Source organism: Hibiscus syriacus, unplaced genomic scaffold (genome assembly GCF_006381635.1).
Source record: "Hibiscus syriacus cultivar Baekdansim isolate YM2019G1 unplaced genomic scaffold, ASM638163v2 tig00001478_pilon, whole genome shotgun sequence".
Classification (NCBI taxonomy): domain Eukaryota; kingdom Viridiplantae; phylum Streptophyta; class Magnoliopsida; order Malvales; family Malvaceae; genus Hibiscus; species Hibiscus syriacus.
Genome location: NW_024061874.1, coordinates 5,553,844 through 5,576,415, shown reverse-complemented (window position 1 = coordinate 5,576,415; position 22,572 = coordinate 5,553,844). Strand labels below are relative to the sequence as shown.

At 32.6% G+C, this 22,572-nt stretch overlaps 1 non-coding gene and 2 pseudogenes across 1 annotated transcript; 1 reads left to right on the top strand and 2 right to left on the bottom strand.

The window, feature by feature from the left end:
* Positions 1–5,739, bottom strand: part of LOC120126885 — a 34,641-nt pseudogene extending 28,902 nt beyond the window's left edge.
* Positions 4,825–4,915, bottom strand: TRNAY-GUA. Its single transcript is given in 2 exon segments — positions 4,825–4,860; positions 4,879–4,915. It is a non-coding gene; the product is annotated as a tRNA-Tyr (tRNA).
* Positions 5,740–20,506: 14,767 nt separating the features above from the next.
* On the top strand, positions 20,507–21,334 carry LOC120127118 (annotated as a pseudogene).
* The last annotated feature ends 1,238 nt before the right edge of the window (positions 21,335–22,572 follow it).

The following is a 22,572-nucleotide window of genomic DNA, read 5'->3' as shown; positions in this document are numbered from 1 at the left end:
TGCCTAAGATCCTGGGCATGCATCAATATTGTCCCAAGGTGCTCCCAAACAGTAGAAGCAAAAGGTTTCTCTCAATTTTAACAATGAATAAATGATGCAAAAGATTTATCTACCTTACAAAATGCTGTTGGTCCAAGAAAATTACAAGGCATAGGAATGCTACCGTCGAATATTGTCGATTGTTGCGTGTGCTGCAAGCCAAAACATCAGATAAATTCAGGGAAACATTCAACAATGGATGCTTAGGCCTATTGGTTACTACCTATAGGTAACGTTAAGAACTGAATCCGCATAGCCAACACAGACTCCATATATCTTACCATTTGTTCAACTACACTTCTTCATCATTGATGTAGTAACGCGCGTGTCGTCAACCTACCGAATACATGTTCATCGACCTATCTTACTCGTACAGAGGGGGGGGGGGGGAACAATTTAAGTTTTTAAGTGAACAGAAAAATTGAAAAACATTCTACCTGCCGGATTCGAATCAGTGACCTAAGGATTACTATGGGTGACACCAACTACAGTCCCCACTCTACCAACTGAGCTAAGGTCGGCCTGTTGGTCCAATTTGAATGTTTATTTTAATAGTTTTTAGTATTTAGTATGAAAGTTGTGAAAGACCTTTACTTTTACACAAAATAAAGTAGAATTCATTTAATATTTATTTTAGCTTTTAACTTTGGTGTAGTGTCCAAATCCACATAGATCAAAAGTTGAAATAAAATAAATAACAGATATTTTCTTTTAAGAGAAAACAAGACCCACCTCATAAATCTATTTAATTCACAGCACTATCAAGTTGATTAAATTGCCCAAAATTTGTTATTATTCATGTATAATGGAAAGTTGGTCCATGGATACCGAATATACCAATAATATTCGGAGTCATCTCGAAAATGTTCAGGGTCCTAAGTAAAAACTTAAAAGCACATCTTTATAGGGAAAAAATATTCTATTATTGTATACAATTAATTTAATACAGCAGAAAAATGAATAAAATTTTCAAACATTAGTTTTATTGTTTTGTTAAGAAAACACCTTAAATACGACTACGAGAATAAAAAATGGAATGTAGAAATGAATTATGATATAGAACTTGTTTTTTTAATAATAAATTAAAAAATAAAGAATAATGTATTATATTATCGTTTGATTGAGATTGGAGAAGACTAAGAGTTAAAAAATATTTAATAAATTGACATTTGTAAAAAAAAAAGATGCAATATAATTAGATTTAATTTAAAATTAAATGAATTAACGAGAGAGATGGATAATTTTATGTAATTGAGAAAAAAATTAAGGACCTCAATTATTAAGATATAGTTAAGATTGAAAAACTTAGGGCCCTTAATTATAAAAGTAGAAATTGAGATTGAAAAAATTTAAGGGTCGCAGTTATAAATGTTAAAATTGAGATTTAAAAAATTTAATGGCCTCAATTATAAAATTAAAAAACTGGGATTAAAAAATTAGGGGCCTCGATTATAAAGGTAGAAATTGAGATTAAAATACTTAAGAGCCTCAATTGTAAAGATAGAAAAGGTGGAAAGTGAGATTGAAAAAAACTTAAGGGGCTCAATTATAAAGCTTAAAAGTGTGATTAAAAAATTAGAGGCATCAATTATAAAAGTAGAAAAAGGTAGAAGGTGAGATAGAAAAAACTTAAGGATCTTAATTATAAAGTTAAAAAATAGATTTAAAAAATTAGGGGCATCAATTATAAAAGTAAAAAAAGTATTGAAAATATTAAAAACTTCAATTATAAAAATAAAAAGGGAGATTGAATAAAATTAGAATTTAATTATAAAGATAAAAATTTAAAATTTAAAAATCTAATTATAAAGATGAAAAAAATAGATCCTGACCAATCGCTCAAGACATTCCTCTAATAGCCAGCTCTGATAATATCTTTGGGTTTGCAGCTTTTTTTTTTAATTTAATACCCTAGGAAATCAAAGTCTTCCAAACATTTCTTTTTTATCTCATTATATGACATTTGTTTATATCAAACACGTAATTTTTATTTACGTCATTAATAATTTCATCTATATTCATAACATATTTATCTATTTGTAGATTTAATTATTTAAATACAATTATTACGAATTTAGTTCACAGCCCAAGAGGAAATCGAACTGTCGGCAATACTTGGAATCCCATACGTGCTTTTTCTACCAAGTACAAGCAGATTATTTAATTCTCAACAGTAATGGTAAATTAAGTGGTTTAATTTTGACGTAGTCTCTCTGTTATTCCGGAAATTTCAATGGGATCTACTTGTATAGATCTTGTGTGGTCACTGTAGGGTTTTTATCCCAAGTCTATTTCTATTATGAAATAGTGACTCAATATGAAAAAGGTTAAGGAATGCTTTTAATGATAACAATGTGTTTCGGTGAGTCGAACTACATAAGTCACCTATGTGAGAGTAAAGTGGAGTCGCTTCAAGGAGACTATTGGGGCATAGTTCTCTAAGCTTTTGCAGAACCAGGAGATGTCCATTGCTATATGGACATCACGTCTACTTAATGTAAACATATTTTCACAAGGGAAGGTTCAACGGGAGACACCTACCTATCATATGCAAATATCGAACGTATAATCTATCATCATATCAAGTCATTGTTTGAAATCATCAATTTTATTTATGTGGGGTTGTTGGAAAAATAATAATTAATTGAATAAAATTGATGCCATTTATATAAGTTATGTCACTTGGTGAACGGACTTATTAAAATAAGTCATGTCATTTGATGAATAAACTTATTTTTTAGTTTAAAGTCGCATCTATTCAATTATACTTATTCAAGAAATTTCTTCACTAAAAGGTCTTAACTATTCATCGAAATGTCTATACCTTTCAATCATTTATCTCCTCTATATATATATATAGGATAGTTAAGACACAAATCTAGAGACACAAGTTACATCAGGTAAGGTTAAAATGTTGGAATAGGAAATCACTTAAAAAATTTCATCCAAATTCATTCATTTTGGTGATAGAGAAAGGCAAGACTGTGTTCGACTGATCATTACAATTGTGCTTATTGTTATAATCATTTGTTGTTGTATCCTGGGAGACCGACGTCCAACGTTACTTAAAGCACCGAGGAGAGGACGAATCTGTCTTAAGGAAACTGTTCATACAGGCCTCAACTAAACTTTCTCCTATATTTATCTGACTCCTCTCATCCTTGATTTCATGTCTTCATATGAGTAACCAATTTCATTCATCTATTTTATTCTTTATTTATTTTAGCTTCGTTCAATTATATAAAATATTGTTTATTATTATTATTTATGTCTCGGATTAACATTTTGTCTAAAAAGTGTCACCATGAATAATTTTTGTTATATTTAATTATGGATCGAAGAGAGTGAGTGAGATTAATTACCCCTAAAAGTTTTAAATTTTTATATAATTAGATAAATTTTTATTAACAATCTATTTTCATCATTTTAAAATTTTATAAATTTGGTCTCATAACATAAAATTTTACTCTATTTAAACAAGTAACAGATAAGGACTATATTGATGTATTTAAATATTAAATGGGTTAAAAATAAAATTGTACCATTAATCAATTGAGCCAAGGCCATACTTTCTTATTATGTCTTGTTTCCAACGTTTTTAAAAAAAAATCGTATAAATAATATATAACATTTGTAGTTATTTTTAATTAATAATCGTAGTATTTATGTCTGACGTGTGAACCCAGTGAACGAGTGGGATTGCAAAATTCGGTGGAAAAGTTTGGCTGGACTGGGACAAGACGATGTTGAGAACTGTCTCTGTGTTCTTGTGCACGTGCCGTGTCCCTCAACAACATTGTCCTTATCCATTTTGTCATGTTTTTTTTTAAATGGAAACCAGGTTTAAAGGTGAAGAGGGAAATTCCCAGAAGAAGAAATAGTATGCTATTATCAGCCACCAATTACATTCCATTAAACCCACGAAATTAAGCTAATTTACTATGAAATGGAAATTATTCTAAAAATAGATTTATCTATGTATGTATATCAATCACATAGTGGTGTTGACTGTTGAGAGGATGCAATTAGTGGAAATTAATTTAGAGATAGTTAGACAAAGCTTCAATAAATAATTAAATGATGGATTCTTTTACCAATCGTATAAAATAATGATGAAATTATCGAATATCTTGTTAAGATGTGATTGGATATGCAATAAATAATCTTAAAAGGATTGCAATCGAGTTCATCGATGCTTCCAAGCTATGTTAATCAGCTTCTGAGAAACTATTGAAGTTAGGTGCATGAAGTCCAAAAATCTCTTTGAAAAATGAAAAGCTTTAGTGTGTATCGTCTTCTATTATTATTGTTGCTGTTGTTTAAAAAGTGGAGACATTACAATCCAAGTCTTTGTTTCTTTCGTCTCTTGCTCTTGCTTTTCTTGGAAGAAATGACAGGATCCACGGCTATTATGAACATCATTAGGGTTTTCATTTTCAAATTTACAACATGAACCCGTGGTTAATTAGATGACTTTAGGGTTATAATGCCTATTGGAATCATAGATTATGATTCGAATTTGGACGATATTGTTAATGAGAACGATTAAAAATCTCCAACGTAAAAAGTTACGTAAATAGTAAAAGATGAAAAACAGCCAACTTGGTGTATTAGTTGGATATGGTATTTATTAATAATGCCCATGTGATTGCTCATAAATTGTTTTCACTTTCACTGGATCAAGTTGATCCGCATCCACAAGGAAAATTTAATGACAACAACAACAATAAAATAAACATGCTATCAATCTGTTAGTCATTGTTTCTGTTTCTAGATTGAAAAAATTCCGACTTGCCGGATTCGAGCCAGCGACCTAAGGATTACTTTGAGGTGCAACAACTACAGTCCTCCGCTCTACCAACTGAGCTAAGGTCGGCACATGGGATGGTTTTGCGTTTTAGTTTAATAATCTTTTTGCAATTGTAAAATGTTCTACAACGGTGTATTTGCTATACTGTAGCAGTCTGCTGCAATAATTAAAGAAGAAAATAAGTTCACTGCCTCTTCTCGTGTACTTCCCTTTCTCTTATATAGCTTTGTATGTTTGGGAAGTGGGAACAAATGGGTCATTCTGGAAGCATTGGTTTGTGCAAGGGGTTAGGCTTATGCTTATTGAAATCCTACACTAAAACTCTTATTACTACGATGATATAAGAAAATAACAGCAAAATTTGGGTTTTGCAAAGCAAACTGCGAAAGGTGGCTCTCATTTTAGCCGTGATGCACGATTTATCTAACTTCCACTTGCTCTCATTACTACGATGATGCACGAATGTAACTGTCGAATATTGTCGATTGTGAGGACTGTTTCTAGTTCGTAAGGCTCATTCTTCCCTTCCAAGACTTTAAGTACATGTCTCATTGTTGGTCTGGAATCAGGACTAGAATATGAGCACAATAAACCTAATGCAGCACCTTCTCCGCCTCTTCCTTGTCGAATCCTCTGTTACTTCTCAACCGTGCAACGACGCAGGAGTAATTCGTGTGCATCATCAGCCGCCATACCATTCCACCAAAGCTGGCTTTCCTTCTTCTAAAGGTCTCCTCCCACACATGACCTCCAAGATTAAGATCCCAAAACTGAATACATCGGTTTGCATCGATGTTCGTCTCCCTATAAACACCTCGGGGGCCAAGTAACCTACAGTTCCAAGTTCCAACCACAAGCGTCTTGTTAGCAACTTGACCTTGCCCGTCCATCCGGGCTAACCCAAATCCCCTGACCTTCCAATCATATACTTATCAAGCATACATTATTGGCCTTGATGTCCCTATGCAAGACCTGGTCCGTTTGATTCTAAAAAATATAAGTTATTTTCATTTTCATTCTCTTAGAAAATAGAAAACATTAAAGAAAATGTTTATTTATAAAATTAGAGAATGGTTTTGGAAAATGGAAACAAAATAAGCGAAATATGAAAACATAGAAAAATCATATTTTCAATATTTCATTAAAATCGCTTTGAAAATTTGAAAAATGAGAAACATGAAAATCTTGGTTTTTAACTTAAGTTATGGATTCAAATCATTCTAACAACAATATTTTACTTAGTGGCCCTTGAAACCTTCAAACTTTTTGTTGAATTATGTTTCGATATAACAAATTTAAGCCAAAATGTTTTTGGACTTGAATTGAATTTATTCAAAGTTTTAAAAAGGTTTCAAAAATAATTCAAAGTCCATTAAATTCGAATTTGAGCAAATATACAAATGGGTACTGATACCCCTTCAAAGGGTATTCATACCCGAGTGTACCGATACCCCCTGCAGGGGTATCCATACCCCTATGATTGCTCAAACACCGAATGCAAAAAGGGTACCGATACCCCCATGGGTATCCATACCCGGGTGTACCGATAACCCCTGCAGTATCCATACCCCCTTGCTGCAACGGCTAGTAACATATAGTTTAATTTGAATTTAACAAAGGTAGTACCGATACCCTTGAAGGGGTACCGATACCCTTGTTATGGGCAGCCTTATTTTGCAAAAAATAATCCCAAACAGTTCCAAACATCCCCAACGACTAGATACAACTTCAACACATTCTAAGCTATAATACAAGCCGAGGACACTTGAAGAAGCAAGAGAACAACTATCCAAGCAATCAAACACAAGAGAAGAAGTTTTTCATTCTTATTTCATCTTTCTCTTCTAAATATTGTTTCTTGTGAGCTTAATTCTTGTAAACACATACCTTAGAGAGGTTTTTGTTACTTCTTTTATCCTTTTGTAAAGGGGAAAGGTTTTAGCTGATCCCTTTAAAAGTTCGAGCGGTTCTAGTTTAGCCCGTGAAAAACTAGGGAGTTTGTAAAGGTCATCTCTTTGTCCTTGAAAAAGAAAAAACAAATTAGTGAATTTGTTGGAAAATCCTTGGTGACGAGCTAAACTAGTGGATGTAGACTTGGTTGAGAAGTCGAACCACTATAAATCGCTGTGCAATTTTCTATCTTTCAATCTCCTTACTCCCTAAACACAAAAACCATTCCGACCCCTCTTTGCAAACCATTTCGATTGTCGATTCGAGCTTCTAAAAAATCCCAAAAATTGGTATCAGAGCTTGATTCGTTAGAAGGCTTAACATCCTTGAGACGATCCTCGAAGAAGCTCTACGATTCCTACGCAACCGACAAAGAAATGGCTTCAACCTCCGATGCTTATTACTTTGAAGATATACCTATTATGGATTCGCAACCGGTCAACAGGCCACCCTTCTTCAATGGAGCAAATTATGCTCATTGGAAGAATAAGATGATGTACTTTATTCGAGCCTACGATCTAGGAGCTTGGAACTCAATCACGAGGGGTTACTCCACTCCACCCGGTGAATACGACAATTGGAGTAATAAAGAGAAGAAAAAGTTCCAGTTTAATTCTATGGCTATACGTATTCTCTTTTGTGCTTTAGGCCCAAATGAATATGGAAGAATCTCATTGTTCCAGTGCCAAAGAGATTTGGGATAAGCTCCAAGTCACTCATTAAGTAACCGACGAAGTGAGGGAATCAAAGAAAAATCTTCTCAACTATAGCTACGAGAACTTTAAGATGAAACCAGATGAAGACATCAAAGCTATGACGGATAGATTTTCCGTGATTGCCAACGGTCTCAGGGGATTTGGAGAAGTAATCCCTAATGAGAAGCTTGTAAGGAAGATGATCTACTCTCTTCCAAGTTCATGGTAATCGAAGAAGACCGCCATTATCGAAGCTAAAGACCTAAAGTCTCTCACTCTCGATGAATTGATTGGTTCTTTTCTCACTCATGATATGATGTTGAAGGAAGAGGAAGAAAATGAAGAGAAGAAAACAAGAAGATGAAGAAGAAGGAGGTAGGCATTTCCTTCAAATCCACCAATGAAGCTATCAAGATTGAAGTGATGAGGTGGATGAAGAAGACATTGAACAATAGATGAGATGGTCAAGCTCTTAAAAGATTTAAAAAGATTCATGACTTCTAAGGAAGTAAAGCATTTATCAACCAAAAGAAGAGTCCTCGGTGTGCTTCAATTGTCAAAGAATGGGGCATGTCAAGTATGATTGTCCATTTCTAAGAAAGAAGGGATCTTCAAAAAAGAAGGCATATGTGGCAGCTTGGAGTGATGAAGATGACTCCAATGATGATGAAGTAATCAACCTATGCCTCATGGCCACTCATGAAGAATTTGAGGTATCTTCTAACTCAAATGAATTTAATTCATTTACTTTTGATGAGTTACAAGATGTTTATAATAGGTTGTATTTGGGATTTGAGACCATGAATTCTAAATATACGAAATTAATTTCAAAACTCAAAATTAAAGACGAATTGATTTTGAAAGTAAAAGTCGATTTTGAAATCAAAATGAAATTTTGAAAAATGATTTAGAGTTTTCAAAAATCAAAATAAATGATTTAGAAAAGAAAATTTTGATTTAAAAGTTAAGCTTGAAAGCTTAACAAAAGAAAAAGAATTAATTTCTAAAAACAACCTATTATGTTTAAAGATGGCAAAATGCTCACATTGTCATTATCATGGTTATAAGGAACATAATTATCCTTTGAAGAAAGGAAAACGTTTTAAAATTAGGCAAGTATGGGTTCCGAAAGGAACAAGGGGCATTGAAACTAACATTCAAGGATCCAAAGCAAATTGGATACCAAAATCTACTTAAATGTCTCTTGTAGGTGTGAGAGCAATGGTGATGAAAATAATGATATTCAAGATGCTCTAGCCACACATGAAAAGAAATGGGTAACCTCTAAGCTTATTGCTTTTAATTTTGATTATTTGGTTGCTCATTTGGATTTAAGCATGCAGTTTTGATTTTAAATGATTATTTATTGTTTTAATCTCATGTATGTTGAAAAGCTGTTATGATGAACATTTTAAAGTTTTGATGATTTTTCAGAATGTTTAGTTCATCATAATAAAAGTTTGTGTCAAAATTGGTTTTAATGAGAATGATATCTCCTAACAATTGATATCAACTTTTCAAACACTTTGATTTTAAATGCAAATGATATCTCTCTAACAATTGATATCAAAATTTTAAATTTTTGACCTAAATTTAAATGTTTATGCATGTACTTAAAATTGTATAAGATATCTCTCTAACAATTTATATCATTTTTTTTAAAAAAATGCATAACATTTTTGAAAAGCTTTGTGCATATGCAGTTAATTTGAACAATTGATATTGCATAAGTATTTTAGACTTGGATATATTGAATTTCATGTACTACTAGCATTTGTTATTCTTTGTTGAAATTCAATTTTGTTTAATTGTCAAGTTTTTAAAGCTAAATTTTGTTTGGAATGCACTTATGGGAAGCTTTGATTTTTCAAATGATTTTTAAACGTCAAATTTATCACTTACTCTCCAATGTTTTTTAGAACTTTAAAGGTTGAATTATTTTTGATATAACAAAAAGGGATAGTTATGGTTTGAAAAATTAAATTTCTTAATAAAAATGGAAGCTTAACATTTTCATATATTTCCAACAATTGGTATCTTTTTAACAATTGATATGCTTTTGTTAACATTAGTATCTTTTTCATTAAACATTTTATTAAGGGGGAGTTTTGCCAAAAATAATTTTTCAAATGTTTTGTTATATCAAAAAGGGGGAAGATTGTTGAATTATGTTTCGATATAAAAAATTTTAAGGCAAAATGTTTTGGACTTGAATTGAATTATTCAAGTTTCAAAGGTTTTAAAAATTTCAAAAATAAATTCCATTAAATTTGAATTTGAGCAAAAATGCAAATGGGTACCGATACCCCCTTCAAGGGTATTCATACACGAGTGTACTGATATCCCCTTTAGGGGTATCCATACCCATATGACTACTCAAACACCGAATGCAAAAAGGGTACCGATACCCCTATGGGTATCCATACCCGGGTGTACCGATACCCCCTGACTACAACGACTAATTTAATTTGAGTTTAACAAAGGTAGTACTGATACCCTTGAAGGGGTATTGATACCCCTATTATGGGCCCTTATTTTACAGAAAAATAATCCCCAAACGCTCCAAAATATCTCCAACGGTTAGATACGACTTAAACCATTCCAAGTTTATAATACAAGCTGAGGACACTTGAATAAGCAAGAGAATAAATATCCAAGCAATCTAACACAAGAGAAGTTTTTTATTCTTATTTCTCTTTCTCTTGTAAATATTGTTTTTGTGAGCTTAATTCTTGTAAACACTACCTTAGAGAGGTTTATTTGTTTACTTCTTTTATCCTTTTGTAAAAGGGAAATGTTCTGGCTGATCCCTTTAAAATCTAGAGAAAGGTTCTAGTTTAGCCCGTGAAAAACTAATGAGTTTGTAAAGGTATCTCTTTTTCATTAAAAAAGAAAGAACAAATTAGTGAATTTGTTGGAAAATCCTTGGTGAGGAGCTAAGGTAGTGGATAAAGACTTGGTTAAGAAGTTGAACCACTATAAATCGCTGTGCACTTTTCTATATTTTAATCTCCTTACTCCCTAAACGCAAAATCCGTTCTAACCCCTCTCTGCAAACCGTCCGGTTATCGATTCGAGCTTCTGAAAATCCTAAACCTTTTGTACAAAACAATATGACCTCTAAACTTTTTATACTCATGTGATCCTTAAACTATTTTTTTTAAAATAATTTAGTTTGTAGTATTTTAATATTTAAATTATGTTTTAAAAAATTAAATAAATTCCCAATTTTTTAAAAAAAATTAATTAGTTTATCGAACTTAGCAAATTAATTAAGTTCATCTATCACATCATCGTCATGTGAACTATCACATTTTGTATTTTATGAAGCATCGTCAAATAAATTGATTTTGTGATTATTAGTTTTTTTTCTTAGATTAAAAATTCCTCTCCCTGAATTGAGGCTCTAAATAGTACTAAATATATTTTTTTATTTTAAAGGCATTTTTGTATGCTCTTTCTTAGAATAATATTTTTGTAGTTTTTAGTTTAATTTATGTCCAATATACAATATATTATATTCTCATTATAAATTTAAATAATTTTTGTGTTATAATAAAATTTCTTATAAACTTTTTGTTTTATATTTACAAAACTCACATGTTCAATTTATGTAATATTTTTTAATAATTGAATTATTTAATTTATTTGTTTATCTTTATTTTAGATCAATAGATATAAAATATTTTTTATTATTTTATTTCTAAATTTTAGATTTCATTATATTAACTAAACGTTTTTCTAATTTTTTTTAAAAAACTATAAAATGAAAACTTTTTTTCTGAAAATAAAAAGAGAAAAGAAAATACAATATTAGATATATGTCCCAATAGACCCTTTGTTAAAGCTCTCATTTTCATATAATCATATGTCAAAATGAATGTCCCTTGTTGGTTCTTGTACTAGCCTTTCATCCGTTTGTGGCCAATACTTGAATTCTCAGTCTTTTATGCTGCTTTCTCCCTTTTTTATCCTCTCTTAATCAAACAGATAAAACATAGCAATCAAAACAAGAACAAATAAACTTCCCACTGTTGCTCCGGCAATATTCGATCTTTGCTTATATAAAGGAATCTTCGGATAGTGAACAAGGGGATGATAAATGACAGGAGGTGATTTCCAATTACTGAAACTCCAAGCCAAGATCACGTGACTTTGATACCCAGTTGACGATGAAATGAATCCAACATACATTTCATCCTAAAAAACATCAGATAAATTGAAAGGAACATTCAACAATGGATGTTTATGTTGAAAATGCATGCAATCAACGAAAGTGCCAAGCAAGTTGGCTTTAATAGTAAAAAAAAGCACCAAAAGTTGGCTTGATTTTTTTTTAAAATACGTTAATGGGAAACTTGCTCATTTAGTCCCTAAACTTTAGAGTATTTACAAGATTAGTCTTTAAGCTTAAACTATAAATATCCTAACCCATTTAGCTTCAAAATCATCCCAAGTTATTCTAGCTTTCTCCCAATACTAGAGAATTTAGAGAGTTTTCTTGAGAGTTGTTTTCTTTTTTTTTATCAAGAGAGAATTGTTATTGTTTTCTCTTTGTTAGATCGAGAGAATTTGTAATTCTTATTTTCTCATAGTGAATTATTCTACCGTTGCCCGTGGTTTTTACCCTATATTATTTAGGGGGTTTCCACGTAAAATTTGTGTATTCTTTATCTTCATTTTTATTTTCTCAAATTATCAGTTGCGATTTTGCTCTATCCGATAGCTGTATTTCGCAACAATTGGTATCAAGAGCAAAATTTGAGTGTGTAATATCTACTTATTATCTTTGTGGTTACCACCAAAAGGTGGATCCTCTAACATAAGAAAGTAAGAAGGTATTACCCATTCTTTAAAGGTTCTAGAGAACTATTCATGATAGTAAAATAGTGGGAGCTATCCGTAATAGAAGTTATGGCAACGAAATTTGATATTGAAAAGTTCAATGGGAGAAATTTCTCATTGTAGAAATTGAAGATGAATGCCATTCAGAGGAAAGACGGTTGTTTAGCAGCTATCAGTGAAAGATCGGTAGATTTCACAGATGACAACAAATGAATCGAAATAGACGAGAATATGTCAAACTTTCATCTAACATTAGCAGATGAAATATTGTCAAGCATCGAGGAGAAGAATACAGCTAAGGAGATATGGGATCATCTCACCAAACTATACGGGGTCACATCGTTGAATAATAAAATTTTTCTTAAGAGAAAATTGTACACTCTCCGGATGCCAGAATCTACTTGAGTGACAGAGCACTTAAACACACTGAACACTTTATTTTCTCAGCTTGCATCCTTAAGATGTACAATAGGAGAATAAGAACGTGTTGAACTTCTACTTCAAAGTCTACCTGATTCGTATGATCAACTCATCATCAACTTGACAAACAATAATGTTACCAGTCTAGTATTCGATGACGTTGCAACAATTGTTCTACAAGAAGAAAATCGGTGCAAGAACAATGAAGACAGACTAGTAAATCTGCAACAAGCAGAAGCGTTGACAACGATGAGAGGGAGATCAACAAAACATGGCCAAAGCAGCAGTCACAAATATGGTAGATCGAAATCGAGAAGCAAGAAGAATTTAAAGTGTTACAACTGTGGAAAGAAGGGTCACTTGATGAAGGATTGTTGGAGTCTAAATAAAAACTCCAATCCACAAGGCAATACTGTAAACACTTCATATGATGGAGATGCTCTATATTGTGAAGCGTCATCCACCGTGGAAGGTAGAAAAAGATTTACAGATACATGGCTCATTGATTCGGGAGCAATATATCACATGACCTCAAGAAGATAATGGTTTCATCATTATAAACTTGTCTCAAGAGGATCTGTGTATAGTTGTAATGATCATGCCTTAGATTTTTGGCGTGGGGACCATCAAATTAAGATGTATGATGGAACAATTAAATTTGTTCGAGATATACGGCATATGAAAGGCCTGAAGAAAAATTTATTATCCTACGGATTGTTGGATAATAATGTAAGCAAGATTGAAACACATAAAGGAATCATGAAGGTGTTCTTTGGAGCGCTTGTGGTGATGAAAGGCGAAATGATATCAGGAAACTTATACATACTGAAGAGAGAGACTTTGGTAGAAGAAGAAGCCTCTGTTGCCTCATGTAGTTCAGATTCTGCAATGTTATGGCATCAGAAACTTGGACACGTTTCAGAATAAGAAATGAAAGTCCTTGGAGCGAAAGATACTTCCAGGCTTAACAAATGAATCACTTACTTTGTGTGAGAATTGCATAACAAGTAAGCAGCACCGGTTGAAATTCAACACGTCAAATTTTAGAGGCAAAAGTGTTCTAGAATTGATTCATTCTAACGTATGGCAAGCACCAGTTACATCCCTAGGCGGAGCAAAATATTTTGTCTAATTTATTGATGACTACTCCAGGAGATGTTGAGTATACCCTATTAAGAAGAAGTCAGATATGTTTTCAACTTTCAAAAACTTCAAAGCGCATGTGGAACTTGATTCTGGAAATAAGATCAAGTGTTTCAGAACAGATAATGGAGGAGAATACACAAGTGAAGAATTTGATGACTTTTGCAAGAAAGAATGTATCAAAAGACAGTTCACAGTGACGAACACTCCTCAACAAAATGGAGTGGCAGAGCGGATGAATAGAACCTTGTTAGAAAGAAAAAGAGCAATGTTGAGGGTTGCAAACCTATAAAAATCATTTTGGGTAGAAACAATCAACACCGCCTGTTATTTGGTGAATCGAGCTCCATCAACTACAATAGAGCTGAAGACACCAATGGAGATGTGGACTGGTAAACCAGCTGATTATTCAAACCTCCATGTATTTAAAAGTATTGTGTACGTGATGTACAACTCCCAATAAATTTCAAATCTGGATCCAAAATCCAAGAAATGCAAATTCTTGGGGTATGTTGATGGTGTAAAGGGGTATCACTTGTGGGATCCCACTGCCCGCAAATTGATCATCAGCAGGGATGTTATCTTTGTAGAAGATAAACTACAAAGAAAAGAAGAAGATGTTAGCGCTGAAAAGTCAAAGACTACACAAATACATGTGGAAAAGGAGGTTGAACAAGGAGATTCTTCTGAAGCAGAACCAACACATGATGAACAAGAACCAGAGAGCTCTGAAGCTCCAACAACTCGTCAATCAGATCATGTGAGAAGACATCCCAATTGGCACTCATATTATGTTATAGAAGGAAATATTGCATATTGTCTTTTAACAGAGGACGGTGAGCCATCAACATACCAGGACACAATAAACAGCTCAGATGCTTCAATGTGGATGATGGCGATGGGAGAAGAAATTGAAGCCCTTCATAAAAATAATACATGGGACCTTGTGCCACTACGACAAGGAAGGATGACAATTGGTAATAAATGGGTTTTCAAAATCAAGCAAAATGGTGACGATCAAGTTGAGAGGTATCGTGGAAGACTGATAGTCAAAGGATATGCTAAAAAAAGAAGGTATTGATTTCAATGAAATCTTTTCTCCTGTGGTTCGACTAACAACAGTTCGAGTAGTCTGGGCAATGTGTACTACATTGAACTTACATCTAGACCAACTAGATGTTAAAACAACTTTTCTTCATGGAAATCTTGAAGAAGATATTTATATGCTCCAGCCTGAAGGTTTTGAAGAAAAAGAAAAGAAGAACTTGGTTTGCAGGTTGAACAAATCTCTGTACGGTCTAAAGAAGGCGCCGAGGTATTGGTATAAGAGATTTGATTCTTTCATTATGTGCCTTGGATACAACAGACTTAACACAGACCCTTGTGCTTATTTCAAGAGGTTTTGTGATAACGATTTTGTTATATTGTTGTTGTATGCGGATGACATATTGCTTGCAGGACCCAACAAAGATCATATTGAAGAATTGAAGGCACAACTGGCTAGGGAATTTAAAATGAAGGACTTGTGATCAACAAACAAGATTCTAGGGATGCAAATTCACCGAGATAGAAGTAATAGGAAGATTTGGCTTTCACAAAAGAATTACTTGAAGAAGATCTTGTCACGATTCAACATGCCAAGAGTGTAAGCCAATTTCTACCATCTTCCCTATTAACTTAAATTATCCTCCAATATGAGTCCTAGCAGTGAAGAAAAAGGATGGAGATGTCTCGAGTATCGTATGCATCAGCAGTGGAAGTTAATGTTCGCTATGATATGCACAAGAACCAGACATGCACAAGCAGTGGAGTGGTTTCGGTACATGGAGAATCCAGGCAAGAGCATTGGAATACAATAAAGAGGATCCTGATACATTAAAGGGACCTCAAATGTTATTATTACGGAGGATCAAACTTACTTATCAAAGGTATGTCGATTCTGACTATGCAGGGATTTGGATAAAAGCAAATATACTACAGATATGTGTTCAAAATTGCTAGTTGAGTTTCAAAATTGCAGTCAGTTGTGGCTACTTCCACAACAGAGGCAGAATATGTAGCAGTTACACAAGCCAGTAAAGAAGCAATATGGTTGAAGATGCTATTGGAGGAGTTTGGGCACAATCAAGAGTATCTCTGTTTGTGACAGTCAAAGCGCCTTGCATCTAACAAGGAATCCAACATTTCATTCAAGAACAAACACATACGAGTTCAGTACCATTCATTCGAAAAGGTGGAAGAAGGGACAATAGATATAGAAAAACATACCAAAGACAACACAACATATTTCATGACGAAGGCGATCAATGTTTAAATTTACCTGGTGTCGATCTCTTGTGGTCTGTCAGAAACGTAAGCAACATGAAGGTACAAGGTAGAAAGAATGGTGTGAAGATATGATTGTTCTAATCTATCTTCAAGTGGGGGATTGTTGAAAATGCATACAATCACCGAAAGTGTCGAGCAAGTTGGCATCAATAGTAAAAAAAAAAAAGGGCACCGAAAGTTGGCTTATTTTGTTGAAAATATGGTAATTGGAAATTGCTCATTAGCCCATGGACTTTAGAGTATTTACAAGATTAGTCCTTAAGCTTCAACTATAAATAGCCTAACCCATTTAGCTTCAAAATCATCCAAAATCATTCTAGCTTTCTCTCAATACTAGAGAATTTAGAGAGTTTTCTTAAGAGTTGTTTCTCTTTTTTATCAAGAGATAATGTTATTGTTTTCTTCTTGTTAATTGAGAGAAGTTGTAATTCTTATTTTCTTAGAGTGAAATTCTTCTATCGTTGCCCATGGTTTTTACCCTATATTATTTAGGGGTTTTCCACGTACATTTGTGTCTTATTTCTTCTTTTTTATTTTTTCAAATTATCAATTACGATTTTGTTCTATTCGATAGTCGTATTTCGCAACAGTTTAGGCCTCTTGATTCCTATAAGACCAATATAACATTAAGGACGGAATCTGTAAGCCAAAGTTGATAGTTCTCATCATTGTTAAGATTCAGTTCCACAAAACTCTGATCACCAAATCACTGGTTCCTGCAGTGGTAGCTTCCTGATACAATGTTGCTAAGTCTACTACGACACTGTTAGAGAAACCGATATGAAAGTCAGAGTTTGTTCGAAGGGTGTTGGTATTTGGTGTAAAAGCAAAAGCTATGTTGAATGAATACTTATACTTGTTCATGAAGGAGGCGCGGAGAAGATAAAAGATGTTGAAAACGGAAGTGCAAGAGATGAATTTGGAATCTTTGTTGGGATTTTTATCGGTAAAAAGCTCGACTGGCAGCGAAAGATGTTTTATCTGTGAGTGTAAAATTCTGGAATTTATGTTGGCATGACCATAGAGTAAAACATCAGTTGAGTTGAAGCCATTGAACACCAAATCAAGTGATGAAACAGGCTGAGAAAACATGGTTATGAACAAAAGAACAAACGAGAGAGGCTTTGGGTGTTTTTCCATTGCTGAAAAAAAAAGAATAGTCAATCTAACATGGCAGAACTCAAGTTTGACAAGTTATGCGAAACACAGGCACAGCGGATTTAGGTTTTAAAAGGCCATAGTCAAACAAATTGTTCGACATTCATATGCAATCTGACTATGGGATTTTCTCGGAAAACTCACCTTCCGGGGAAGAAAATTGCTAAAAGTCGGCATATTTACTTTTTCGCCCTCTAACTTTTCCATAGTAAAGCAAATTGTTGACATTTTTGATTGCTGTACTCGGTGCTTCGAGTGAGTACTGATTAATTTCGAAGTCAAGTTGAAAGTTTTTTTTTCCATGTATTAATATGTCAATGATTTAGCAGAATCTTGGAGGCTTTGCTCTTGCTGCAGCTTATCAGTAAAACAGCATACATTGACCAATTTCATGGCTTGAGATTCATAAACTTTTAACATAAACAAGGCAAATGACATGCCTAAGATCCTGTGCATGCATCAATATTGTCCCAAGGTGCTCCCAAACAGTAGAGCAAAAGGTTTCTCTCAATTTTAACAATGAATCAATGATGCAAAAGATTTATCTACCTTACAAAATGCTGTAGGTACAAGAAATTACAAGCATAGGAATGCCCGTCGAATATTGTCGATTGTGCGTGTGCTGCAAGCCAAAACATCAGATAAATTCAGGGAAACATTCAACGATGATGCTTAGGCCTATTGGTTACTACGTATAGGTAACGTTAAGAACTGAATCCGCATAGCCAACCCAGACTCCATATTTCTTACCATTGTTCAACTACACTTCTTCATTATTGATGTAGTAACGCGCGTGTCGCCAACCTGCGGAATACGTGTTCATCGACCTATCTTCCTCATGCCGGGGGGGAAAAACAATTTAAGTTTGAACAGAAAAATTGAAAAACATTCTACCTGCCTGATTGGAACCAGCGACCTAAGGATTACTATGGGTGACACCCACTACAGTCCGCTCTACCAACTGAGCTAAGGTCGGCTTGTTTGTCCAATTTGAATGTTTAGCTTAATAATTTTAGTATCTAGTATGAAAGTTGTGAAAGACCTTTATTTTTACAGAAATATAGTAATTCATTTAATATTTATTTTAGCTTTTAACTTTGGTGTAGTGTCCAATCCACACAGCTCAAAAGTCGAAATAAAATAAATAACAGATATTTTCTTTTAAGAGAAAACAAGACCACCTCATAAATCTATTTAATTCACAGCACTATCAAGTTGATTAAATTGCCGAAAATTGTTATTATTCGTATAATGGAAAGTCATTCCATGGATACCGAATATACGGATAATATTCAGAGTCATCTCGAAAATCTTCGAAGTAAAAACTTAAAAGTATATCCTTACAGAAAAAAATATTCAATTATTTTAAATAATTAATTTAATACTGAAGAAAAATAAATAAAATTTTCAAATATTGTTTATTGTTTTGTAAGAAACACTTTAAATAACTAAGAGAATAAAAAATGAATGTAGAAATGAATTATGATATGGAACTTGATTTTTAATAATAATTAAAAATAAAGAATAATGTATTGTTATCGTTTGATTGGATTGGAGAAGACTAAAAGTTAAAATATTTGATAAATTGAAAATTGAAAAATGAGATTTGTAAAATATAAGAGGCAATATAATTAGATTTAATTTAAAATTATATGAATTAACGAGAGAGATAAAGAAAGGGATAAGGACCTCAATTATAAAGATTTAATTAAGATTGAAAAACTTAGGGCCCTTAACTATAAAGGTAGAAATTGAGATTGAAAAAACTTAAGGGCCTCAATTATAAATGTTAAAAGTAGGATTAAAAATTAGGGGTCTCAATTATAAAGATAAAAATTAAGATTGAAAAAACTTAGGAGCCTCAATTGTAAAGATAAACGGTGGAAATTGAGATTAAAAAACTTAAGGTACTTAATTAAAAGTTAAAAGTGATTAAAAATTATAGGTCAATTATAAAAGTAAAAAAAGGTAGAAAGTGAGATTGAAAAATTTCAGGTTCTTAATTATAAAGTTAAAATAAAATTAAAAAATTAAAGATTTCAATTATAAAAGTAAAAAAATAATATAAAAAATTACAAATTTCAATTATAAAAATAAAAAGGAATATTGAATAAAATTAGAATTTAATTATAAAGATTAAAAAATAAAATTTTAAAATCTAATTATAAAGAAGAAAAAATAGGTCCTGACCAATCGCTCAAGAGATTCCCCTAATAGCCGGCTCTGATAATATCTTTGGGGTTGCAGCTTTTTCTTAAATTAATACCCTATGCAATCAAAGTCTTCCAAACATTTCTTTTTTATCTCATTATATGACATTTGTTTATATCCAACACGTAATTTTTATTTACGTCATTAATAATTTCATCTATATTCATAACAAAATCTAACGTTATAGTATCTCGTATAATTAAAAATTGATATATGACATAATATCTTTAAAAAGAGTATTTATCTATTTGTAGATTTAATTATTTAATACAATTATTACGAATTTAGTCACAGCCCATAGAGGAAATCGAACTGTCGGCAATACCCATACGTGCTTTTTCTAACAAGTACAAGCAGATTATTTAATTCTCAAAGTGGACCCCACGGCCCCACCAGATCCTTATCTTCTGCTAAACCCAGCTCGGCAGAATCTTTAAAAAACAGTAATTGTAAATTAAGTGGTTTAATTTTGATGTAGTCTCTCTGTTATTCCGAAAATTTTAATGTAATATATCCATCTTGTTTTAGCTTAATTTGGTTCTTATCTTTAAGAATTTTGTCAATAGATCAAAATTGAAAACACCATTAATTTATTTCTTTAAATTAATGATGTGTGTTTTATTATTATTATTCAATCAGATAATTAATATTATGTATGAATTTAATTAATCATATTCAACCAAAATAAATTATGTATTACTTGAGTATAAGATTGCTCTTAAAATTTCACTTTATCAATTTAAAGGGAAACAATAGCATCATTATCAATTTTTCATATACTGATAATACTATAAAAGTAGAGATCTGTTAAGATTAAATCTTACATTTTATATAGTATAGGGACTAAAACCACAATTGGTCCTCAAATAAATCACCGATAAAGCTGAAGAAAAACCTTTAACCTTCCTTCTTCCTTTCCGTCTTCTTCTTCTACCGTTCTACGTTTATTCACATACAACCATGCCTATTTTAACACATCCTTAGCAACCGTTCTTCCGGTCGAGTTTCAAAAGCGGAAAAAAGCTAAAACCCAACGAAAATGTCAACAAGAACATCATCACCGCCGTCGTCGGTGTTCATGCTGATCTGTCTCCTCCACTCGGTCATCGCCTTATCAAGCGGCGCCCTCATGATGTCCGCATGAAGGAAATCTACACCTTCACCCACGGCATCGAGACCGCCACAAAGCTCCTCGGCTCCACCCCTCACGACCAGCTCTTGATCCGGACCTCTGATTCCTTCTCGGGTCTGCTCCTGTTCGCCATTGGGTTCTTGCTGTTCATGGTCTCCTTCGTCGAAGACATGGATTTCCAATCGTTCTTCGCCAAAGGCTGCACCTTTCTGCACGTTTTCATGGCCGTGTGGCGGTTCTGGTTCGAGAGAAGAGTGGAGGATTTGGCTTGGGACTCGGTTAGGCAAACAGTTGGCGATATTTTATTGGCTGCTTCCTGGGTTTTCTTTTTGGTTTACTCTTGGGGAGAAAAATATGATTAGAATTTACATTTGGAAAGTGCACTATATTTTTGTGAATTAGCAATTTGGGTCCTTTCGAAATGTATGTAAGAATATTGGGTTCGAGTCAGAATTTAAAAAATTATCCAACTTTTTTGTGAAATTTTTCGGTATATTAGACTGTAAGTTCCATTTTTTTTACTTTCTCGGAGTTGTTTGGGTCAAGGATTTGTTCAGAAATTTAGAGTCTTGCAGAATAGGATTTGATTGTGCAAAAAAAAAACTAGACAATAGATTGCCGGTTTATATGTGAAAGTGAGAAGTCTTTATCTGGGTATAGAAATGTTGCTTAAATTGCCATAGCCTAGGCAGCTGTAAAACAAGCGGCAAGAAGCTCTCATGGTACTGAATTTTCAGCATGTAGGAGAAATTGAGATAGCCGATACTAACTTGTGAATGCGGTTTTTTGTTGTTGTTCGATGTTGCAGTTACAGTTGTTGAGGATATTATAACATAATTTTTTTTTAAAGTAATTATATTTATATTTCGAATTCGATATATGGGACCATTGTACTTCATTGTGGCCACAAATCGGTAAGCTATAATATAGACAAGATTGGAGTTAATGCATGACGAAAGTGAGACGATCGAGGTTCAAAGAGGTCACATTGTTGGGTGAAGTGTTAAAAAGTGGTGGATTCAAATCTATAATTATGAGTATATATTTATACATTATTATTATAAAATATAAATAAATTAAGTGATTAATTATGTTATAAATTATAAGGTACTAAAAGTATTATAAAAATAAAAGTATAAATATTATTAAAGTTATATTTATAGGGACAAAGTTATAAGTAAAAATAATAATTGATTTTAATCAGTTATATAAATGAGTTATGGTCCGCAATAAATCGATATATCGTATTACTCTTATCACCGTCAGAGAATTAATACTAAAAGGAATTTTATCTTCTTGAAAGATAACAGTCGAAAAGTAATCTTCAAGATTTCAACCTTCTAGGTAATTTTCAACAATTGATTCAAGTATGCTTTCCCAAATCTAATATTTATTTTATTTTTAATGATTTGATATGATTAGATCATGGTTTTGTTTTTTATATTCATTTATAGTTTGGTTCTAACAAGTAGTATCATCGGCTGTCATGTCGAATTATTAAGAATCGATTGATTTTAGGGTTTATATTTAGGGATTAAAAACATAATCCAATTGCAGTCGTACGTTGTTCTTGCGGTAATAACTTTGATTCTTGAAAATCATGTGATTATTAATCGTGAAAAAAATTGTAATGTTCATATATTTGTTTTTCTTTTAAGTGTTTACCATGATGCGTGGATTCCATCTACATTCTACAATTAATTTTCTCTCTAGTAATCGATTAACATACCCCATGGTTAATATTTTGTCTTATTTTTTATAATATTAAAAGTTATAGTATGAATATTACTTTTTCATCGCATGCCTTTGTTTGGTAATTTAATTCATTATTACAATTTGGT